General features: G+C 30.2%; 1 long non-coding RNA gene across 1 annotated transcript; it reads left to right on the top strand.

The window, feature by feature from the left end:
* Positions 1 to 801: 801 nt before the first annotated feature.
* On the top strand, positions 802 to 3,789 carry LOC139906126 (uncharacterized). Its single transcript, XR_011781420.1, has 2 exons — positions 802 to 889; positions 3,110 to 3,789. It is a non-coding gene; the product is annotated as an uncharacterized lncRNA (long non-coding RNA).
* Positions 3,790 to 7,657: the final 3,868 nt, after the last annotated feature.

The raw sequence follows: 7,657 nt of genomic DNA, 5'->3' as shown, positions 1-7,657 counted from the left end.
AAAATGACCCGTGACGTCCTTAGATAGAGCACTCAGATATAATTAGGACGTTTTTTAAATAATACAGATTTGTATTCCTTATTTTTGTTATGAAGAACAATATTTTTGATGTGAAATTTCTTTATTTTTTTAATAATCTCCAATGGTGTTGCAATGATCTGTTTTAATACCTCTCTATACGACTGGTTATCCAAATAGCAATTAAATAGATAAATAATACAAATCATAAAATCTTATATAGATAGATCATTCCATTATAAATTTTCACGAGGAAAAGGATTGGACTAAAATTCACTATTTGGTATTGTTACAGTAGACCTACTCATAACTGAAATTTTGGATCTGTAACTCAATCCAACTCTCAGTTCTGAGGCTTTAATGATGAAAACATATGAATTTTGATGAATATTTCATCAACAATTGAGTGAAAACCAAAGCAATGATAGGCAAGTACAGCATTAAAACACTATCAGTTAGCATAACAAAACTTTTGTTATACATTTTTTTGAGATGATTAAACGAAAAAAGTTTACTTTTTGACCTTAAATTTTTGAAAGAAGTCTTATATTAATTAAAATAACTATGAAACCCATTGAAAAAAATAATTTACCATAATATTAATTTATTTTAATATTATCTAGATTCTTCAATAAATATGCTTTTTTAACCAATAATTATATAAAAATCCTAATTTTTAATTAGTAAAGTACTATTTTCATGAAATTCTATTGCAATTTTTTCATCTATTTAAATAAAAAATTGATAGCCGTATTCTCACTCACTCATGTTCGTTTTTGTTTCAGCTGTCGTTTGGTTACGTAATGAATAACGGTGATAAAATCGTAATTAAATGCTACGGTGTGTCTTCAGTTCCCTACTCTCTATATAGGTGATGAAATGATTCATATATTTGTAGCTGAGAGATGCATAATACTTTGGAAAAATCCCATTGATATCAGCATCAAAAACTCATTTAATTTGGAGTACTTTTATTATGACACATTCCTTTGACCCATTGGCCATCATCTACATACAAATTATATATTTTCCCCCCCTCTCTCATGAGTATTTATTTTTCCTACTCTCCAATAAATTGTAACTAAATCTGACAGATTCTTTCAAATAAGCAAAAAAAGATTTATGCTTTGTTGTATATTATTCGCTTCCAAAAAAGAAAAGGAAATCTCAGGGAATAATAATTACAAATTCTATGCATGTTCAACTTAGTTTGAAAGGATAAGAATATTTTGTGAAAGATTTATGCTCTCAAAAATAAGAAGAGGAAAAAAAAAGTAAGTAGGAAACTCACTTCAAAATCATCCCCTTCAACTTTGCATGTATTTTGTTTTGCCTGACGGACTAAAGTAACTATTTCATGGGAATCAAATGACTTCTTCTTCTCTACCCTTGCTGCCTTGTGCAATTTTTATTATTGTTGTTTTCACAATGGGAAGAAAGGAACATAAATTTATTGCTTCACTCTTCCTCTAGCTTAAGTCAATTGATGATAGTTATTCACTGATTAATAATAGCAAATGTTCTTTTTTTTTGCAATAGATTTTTTTATGACTTTCTGTCACATAAAATGAGGGTTTGTATCCACATACATTCGCAATCTATAAAAGAAATACTCGTTTTGTCTAAACAAAGAAAACTTGATATTGGGCCAAAAAATCATAAAAGAGTATGAAATAAACAGATATGTCTTTCTCAAAAAAAAAATGGTTATTATTTGGGAAGGCACTTTTCTTAGGACAGTATATCTGGGTTGAGGAAGAAGACACACAGGCGTAGTAAAGGATATTTTTTGGGACTAGAATTTAAAATAACAAACATTTTTTATGACTTGCTTTCAGAAAAATATATTTCCTTCATGACTTTTTTTTTGTTGTTAAAAAGACGTTTCGTTGACCTAGTGCGAAAATATAACAAAATGGCAAAACATAAAAACTACTTTTGGGTATCAGTATATGGAAATTCTGAATATGCAATTTTTTTTTTACAAAAGTATTTTTTTTTCATATTTCAGAGGGGAAAATGTGCTTTAAAGTTATTGTGTGCAATACCCTGCTAAGTGGCTTTAACATACAGTGAGTGGAAATCTGTATTTACTAAAAATAAAAAGTTAAAAAAGTCTTATTTGTTACATGACATGAACAGCATAGAACCTCTAATTTCCAAGTTTATTAAGTGAGATAAATTGTGACTATTTCTCATTGACTGTTGACTCCAGTAGTAAGTAATCCATATTACCAATTTTGAAGTAATATAATTGCAACAATATTTTCTTTCATTAGCTACATGTACTAGGTATTAGTAAACATCAGCCTTTTGAGTTAATCGTATCATCTCTTAGTAAAATAAAATGCTATACATATTCTTAAAATATAAACTGCAATATACTATGAAAACAGATTCTATAATGTAGTGCAGAATTTCAGATATTATCCCTCCAAAAACGTACTATCCGGTTATTATAAGAGCCATACATTATTTAAAAAAAACTAACAATCTAGTGATTAGATAATACAAATAATAATAACAAAGTTTGAATCTTCTAGCTTCAATATTGTCAAAGATATAATCACCCAAATATTGAACATTAAATATCTCCGTTCAAACTTTTGTCCATAATATGTTTTTGAACTGGGTCAACGGTTTATTTAGATAAAAGTCATTTCTATGTGCCAATTTATTTATGAAAAGATCAGCTGCACAAATGTACATTATTGTTTTTTATGAACATTTCTTTGTTCGCCCATAATTAGCAGGGAAAAATTGCGAAAATAAACTATATCAACTTCCCAATTTTGATAGTTTCCCCTCATCAATTGCCTCCAATCTTTTTTTTTTTTTTTTTTGGTTATGAAGAGACACTTTGTGTACTTTTTTACAGGGAGAAAAAAGTTAGTAAAAAAAATAAAGCCAAAGTACAAACAATAAAGAAGCGACATTGATAAATGATCCAAACATAACCTACGCGCTCAAAGTCAGTGAATGAAAAAAATGCGACGCAACTACTGCGTAGTGCGTAGATGATGATTACCTATTTAAATTTTATAGTAGCGTAGATATTGTAGTAGGTACATTGATTATTATTATTATTCAGGAGTTTCAACATGTGCGATGGCCGACCGATGATGACCAAATCGCGATCCTCGCGCGCACGAATGCTTACAGGTAGCTCCTCCTTTACAAACGCACAAAAAGTGGGAAGAAGAAAGTATACATATGATATTTATATAGAAAAACAACTCTCAAATCAACTCACTTCAACATACGCCATGGAACGATACACATCCAACAATTTAAAAGACGGCTCTTCTTAATAATAATAATAATGTTGAGCAATTTGAATTTAAACTCCCTAAAAGAGGAAGAAAACGCTTCAAGATCACATTCAAATTCCCCAAATGGAACCTTCTTTCCGGACCTTCATATAACAGTCTCTCGTCATCTCCAGCAGAAACAAAGCCGGCTATGGACTGGGAGTATCATCGATTCCTTCCTTCTCGGCAACTCCCTGCGATCCTTGCAGACTATGCACCCTTTTACTCAGAATTAGATGACATTTATGAAGAGCCATATCAAGCACCTCCACTTCCACCAAGGTCTGCTTCGGCTGAAAAGCCTCACTTGCCTCCCTATCCTTCCACATCCGCCTCCAAACATTAAATTATTATTATTTATAAATATGTTATAGATACTAGTCACTTATATATATAAATGATTTATTTTTCTGTCAAATTAGAGTATATAAAAATAACAATAAAGATACAAAATCAATAATTTTGTTCTCAGAATTAAGTTTTACTTCTTTTTTTTTCCTTTTGCATTTGTTCAATTAATTGATTATGTACGTAGAACAAAGGATAATTGTTAAGCAAGAGATGAGGTGATTACAATGTAGATATGCGAAGCTATCGCAAAAATAGGCATTACTCCTTTGTTGAATTAGAAAGGTTGCGTGATTTTTTTTTTTTTTTGAAAAAGGAAAGCTATCTAGTACAAATGAATAGGCTTTATTTTCCCCCTTCTTTTTTGATAAAAAGGAGGTAGGGAACTACCGCTGGTATGATATGTCGTATTATATTTTATCTCTTTTGAGCGTATTTCACACGGTTGACCTCATCAATGAGGAAAGAGTAGAATAATTATGTTCACTCAAACAATAGGAGTATCCCGCCCACAACAGAATAAAGGGTTGGCCCCTACGTGGGAATACCAAAAAATATATTTAGAAACAAAACAGATTCCCCCTCCCCCACCAACACCACAGATAGAGGATGATTTACCCCTCTCTCGATTGCCTTATCAGCGTCATCACTCTTAAAAAATAATGTACTATCAAATTTCCCGTGTACACACATATTATACTACTTTAAAACATTTATTGAGAGGTAGGAATGTCTTGAAAGATGGGAATAATTTGTGTAGTCCACCGTTGTTGGAATTCATTTGCAAGTGGATATGCCAAATAATATAATGTTGATGACCTTTGGGGCGGCTGTAATTGATTTTAAGGGGGGTGGGGGCATTTCTGTTCGGACTTTTGAGAAATTTTGAGAGAATCTTTGATAACTTTTCTTTTTTTAATAGAGACAAAAAACTTTTTTTACAACTTTTCGTATTTAAATTTTTAGAAAGGGATACAATTTGAAGAAATAACCTTTATTTATTTTTTTTGAAAATGATATCAACCTTACGTATTTTTAGCAATTGTGTGTGAAAATTATTTTTAAATGTTACATGTTTCAAAGGAATACAAATGGGATGAGGGTTGGTAATAATTGAAGGGAGGGATTTTAATAAAGAAAGTTTATTTATAATATTTATTATCACAGTCCCTCTTGTTTTTTTTTATTATTTCATCACGTTATGAGTGTTTGGTAAATATTTTTGTGAATAATAAAAACCTAGGAAAAAGAAAATAAATAAAACACTTTTTTGTCAATGACAAATAAAAAAAAATCCCCTCAAATTGAGACATTTTTTTTTTACCCAAGACACAAATATATTATTTCGATAATTATAAAATTTCTGCAAATGTAGGCGGGGCAATGAACCCTATGGTTCTGGCGCCACTGGTGTAGTACTTTCGTTGACTCCGCGCAAAAACATTATAAAAATATTGGTAATTATGGATGAAGATTTTGATTGTCTAAACTTTCTTTTGTATTTTTCTCAAAATCTCAGTTATGGATAAGAAGTCTTGAACAAAATACTGTATTTAATTAAATTGGACCATATTTTTTTAGTAAGGGGTTGTGAAAAACAAACCTTTGAGGAATTTATCCGCTAAAGAATTTGCTAATTGTTTTTAAATGACATTGTCTATCTACAAAGAAGTGAGATGGAGTCGCTAATAGATGGGATCAACAACAAGAACAATAAAGGACGTCCTCATTTCAGGAATAAACTCGTAGGATGGTTTATCTTTCTACCGCGTGCTACTCTCGCCTCAGGATGTATTTATTTATAACCATTGACATGATCTATGAAATAGGTTTCTTTTCTTAAAGAGAGTGATATTCATAGAATATTTATAAAGGATTAGAGAAAATACTCTGCGTTTGCTCCTCAATTTGACTCTAAGTACAACTAAGACCATTTATGAGCACACGCAACAATGGTTATTTTATGCGTAGATTTTTTAAATTATTAAAAATCCTGGCAACAACTTTGGAAAATGAAGAACATAGCATAGGAAGGGTTAAACCTAATCAAAGTGAAGGTATCTTTAATGAAACAATTATTTAAAAAAGTTGCAAAATATTTTTTCTAGATCAATTAAACATAAATAAAAAGTAAAAATTTTAACTCATGGCATTATATTTGTGACATTAGTTGAAAAGGATTAAAATGATCCATTTCGACACAAAATTAATATTGAAAAAATATCAAAATAGCCAGTACTGCGCTCATATTTGCCTTAAAGGTATCAAACTTTGCCAAAGTCGGTTTTTGATTGCCTTCAGGAGTAATGTCTATGTACAAGATGATATTAAGCAGAAAATTGGGCTGTATAATATTTGTTAACAGCTTCATAGATCCTTTGTTTTGTTCCCCCTGATGCACTTGATGACAGTATTGGATGAAATTACGCCAAACCGTAGGATCAAGGCTGTGGTGCCCAACATCGGCAGTTACTTGTAATAATAAATTTATATTATTTATAGCCCATATTTATACGGACAGGAATGTTATTAAGAATTTTATAATATCCCAGATTCCCGCTTAATAGCCCCAAGAATCAACACTGAAATCCCAAGAAAATAAAAACACTTGACTGAATATTAATACCATTTGAACCTCACATTACATCATCAATTATATTTCATATTCTATTACACTTTCAATAATATCTGATGATAGATGTTTAAAATCATTTTCTGTGCGCGTTTTAGTTTATTTTTTATCATTGATGGTCATTCCCTTATGGAAGTTGTATTATCAAGGCTATCGGAAGCTGCCAGTTAAAACATGCCCACCATTCTGCCAATTATATTATTTAGTCGTAGATAAAATCATACAAAATGAAAACGAGTAGAAAACCACTAAACGAGGAATAAACTCTTAACGATTTAAATAAACAAAATTTGATAATACAGTTTTATATAATCAAACAAAAGTAATCAATTATTGCTGCATCCATAAAATCCCAATATTTTGATACAAATAATCCCAAAAATATCATTTCTGTAGACGGATTTAAAAAAAAAAAAAAAAATTCTGCAATAAATCTTATGATTTAACGTGCAAATTGAGTTTCTAACTGTTTCAATTGAAAGGAGTCGTCTCCCTGTAGAGGGGGCCGTAATAAATTGTTCAAGAGTACATTTTATGCAGGATCCAAAAGATAAAATCCCCCTAAGCACCCCCTCCCTATTCATGTCAATAAAGGTATCTAATGAACTTTTTCCACACTCCATGAAAAGAGATAGACACAGACACTAATTAACTGGTCACTCAATACTAGCACACATACGAATATAAATATTTCAAAAATTAAATACAAGGAGTTGAGAACATTAATCACGTCTCTTATTTTTCTATTATACTAATAATAATCACATCATTAAAATTCTAATTTTAACCTTTAGAACAAATGAATTTTGACCCACAAAAACAAAAAGGGAAAAATAACAATATTCTCCCTTCCCTCTCGTATGTCCAAACATTGATTCATCAAGATGTCCCCTGACAAATAAAGAATTTTATGTATTTGTAATTTGATTTATTTTTGTTTATATTTCCCCGAAAAATCAAAAGGATTTACTATGAATGGAGTACAAAAATAACTTATTTCTATAAGATGCAATTAATGAGTTTAAATGGTGAAAATAGACCCTCCGCAGATACAAATTGCTCGGTAATTTTGGATGTAATCCCTTAATTTACAACCTGACTAAGGGATAATGGTTTAATCTTAAAATCGATAGTTCAAGGGTTTTAAATGTTGAATACATTTAAAACGCTAATGGTTCACTCAAAAATCTTTTATTTTAGTAAATTACTGTATAAAACTATTTTTTTTAAAACACAAATATTTTTGCATATAAACAAGATTAATATAAATATTGCTTTTTTAAGAGTAACTTTAATTTTGTACACATATAATTGGCAAAAATATATGCATATACCGGCTGTAGAAAAA

This window comes from Lepeophtheirus salmonis, chromosome 8 (assembly GCF_016086655.4).
Source record: "Lepeophtheirus salmonis chromosome 8, UVic_Lsal_1.4, whole genome shotgun sequence".
Classification (NCBI taxonomy): Eukaryota; Metazoa; Arthropoda; class Copepoda; order Siphonostomatoida; family Caligidae; genus Lepeophtheirus; species Lepeophtheirus salmonis.
This window is presented reverse-complemented; position numbering and strand designations above follow the sequence as displayed.